We start from the raw sequence: 2,500 nt of genomic DNA, 5'->3' as shown, positions 1-2,500 counted from the left end.
CCTTGGCCAGATAAGAGCTTGATTCTGGACTGATTGGTAGTTTTCGCCATTTGGCTTTAGAGAGAGAGTTTGTGTGTGTGTGTGTGGTGTGTGTGTGTGTGTGTTGTGTGTGTGTGTGTTAGTGAGTGTTCTGTAACCTCCTCATGCAATATTTGCCAATCCTTTATTTTTTGTTTGCAGTGAATACAATCTTGCAATTGTGTAGTGACAACTGTACACAATTATATATTTATCTATATCATTATTAAAATATATAATATATTTATTTATATCCATTATTAATATAATATATAATTACAATTATATATTGTAACACAATTATATATCTATTGATTTTCCAAATTTATTATAAAAAGAGTAATAAAAAAAATTACAGGGATCCAAAGCAATATTTTCAATGGCAGTATTCTTAAGAAGATAATGAATAGCTATCTTGATAACTAAGGATAGCAAACATGAGGCAGCCAACTATATTTATCTCTGAAGCAAAATTGTGTGACGGCAGATGTCCAATTCGACGTAAAGTTCCCTGGGGTAAAAGGGGAAGGAAACACCTCGTGTCTCGGAGCAGGACTGATTGATTGTTCCTACAATACAGTGTACGCACAGTATGTGCCAAATTACACATTACGGATTGTTTTGTCAAAGAACAATCAGTGACGACCACTCGTTTAGGTGGCACAATGAATTAAATGAGTGATCTCCCCTCTCTCCCTCTTCTCTCTCTCTCTTCTCTCTCTCTCTCTTCTCTCTCTCTCTCTCTATCTCTCTCACTCTCTCTCTCTTCCTCTCTCCTGGCTTCTCGTATCACTTAAGACATGAACGAAGAGGGGCACCGGGCCCGCCTCGTGCATATTGCCGTCGAGCCCACGGGCGAAGCGACCGTCTTCGCAAAATCTACTACTTGAACTGAAACTGATCTCTCTCTGGGGAGGGCTCGGCAAGTATGTCTGTTTGTCACTTTGTGTGCATGTATGTGGATGTTTGCTTGTGTGTATGTGTGTTTGTTTGTTGTGTATTGTGTGTGTTTGCTTTTGTGTATGTGTGTTTGGCTTGTGTATTTATATGGGTGTATGTGTGTTTGCTTCTGTGTATGTGTGTGTTTGCGCTGCACGCTCGGCGCGCATATATCTATGTCCTAACTGTGTGTTTACGTGTGTAGCATGAGTGTGTGTTTTTGTGTGTGTAGTAAATCCTATGGTATTATCTCCAAAGGTATGGGGATGTTAACAAATGCAAATGGCGCAAGGCTATCCACAAGCTTAACATGCTGTCAAAATATAGTGAAAAAGCGTGGAGAAGAGAACGAAAACATTCTCGTCGCTGGACCTTTTTGAGCTAAAATGACATCACTGGAATATTAATAAACTTCAAATCTTAGTGAATATTGAGATGGAAAGGACAATGGTCATCAAGTACAGGTTGGCGATGGAGGAAAGTAGGAGGGAAGGGGGAGGGAAAGAGGGGGAAGGAAGAAGAGGGAGGAGGAAGGGGAAGATAAGGTGGGGGGGGTAGGATGGAGGAAGGGAGGGAAGAAGAGATGCAGGGGTAAGCCGAGGGAGGTGGAAGGGGAGAGGAAAGAAAGGGGGAGGGGGGGTGAGGAGGAGGAAGGGAAAAAGGGCATAAGAGGGAGGGGGAGTGTGAAGGAGGAAGGGAAAGAGGGAGGAGGCTCAAAGAGGGAAGATCTCGCGCTCTCTCTAGAGGGAGGGGAGTGGGAAGGAGATGGGAAAGAGGGAGGAGGAAGGGGAAGATAAGGGGGAGGGGGATGATGAGGAGGAAGGGAAGGAGAAGGGAAAAAAGGGAGGAGGAAGGGAATGGGAAGGAGGAAGGGGGGAAGGGAGAGAGGAGAAAGAAGGGGAAGATATGGGGGGGATGGTGGGAGGGGGCCTCGCTCGCGGGGAGGGGCAAGCGAGGAAGGGAAGGAGAAGGATGGAAAATGAGGAAGTAAGGAGTTGAGGGGAAAGTGAAGGGGAGGAAAGAGGGAGGAGGAAAGGGGAACGAGAAGGACGGGGGATGGGAAGGAGGAAGGAGGAAAGGAGAATGCCAGAGGAAGGAGGAATGGGATGGGAAAGAAAAAGCGAAGGCAAGAGGGCAGAATAATGCGCTAGAAGGTATTATGAGATGGGAAAGAGGACGGAGGAGGAAGATAAGAGGGAGGAGAAGAGAAATGAGGAGGTGCGAGAGGAGAAAAATAAGAGGGAAGAAGATATCAAAGGACGAAGGGGAGGTGAGTGAATGCTGAGGAAGAGGAAAATAAAGGGAGTGAAAGGCGAAGTGAAATAAAAAGTAGGGAGAAAGATGGAAAATAAGGGGGAAGAAGGAAGCAACAACACCAAAAAAAAAACCCCCCCCCCAAAATCTAGTGGAGAAGGGAAAATGTAGGAGGAAGGGGAGGAGGAGGAAGAGGAAGTAGTTATATGCTGTGTGTAAATATAAAGAGGTATGGAGAAACATAGATCGAAAGAGGAGATAGGAATAGAGAGGAATAAGAAGAGAGTCA

The sequence above is a fragment of the Penaeus japonicus genome, unplaced genomic scaffold (genome assembly GCF_977035675.1).
Source record: "Penaeus japonicus unplaced genomic scaffold, GWHDUDI00000001_assembly GWHDUDI00001606, whole genome shotgun sequence".
Classification (NCBI taxonomy): Eukaryota; Metazoa; Arthropoda; class Malacostraca; order Decapoda; family Penaeidae; genus Penaeus; species Penaeus japonicus.
Note: the sequence above shows the minus strand (reverse complement) of the source record.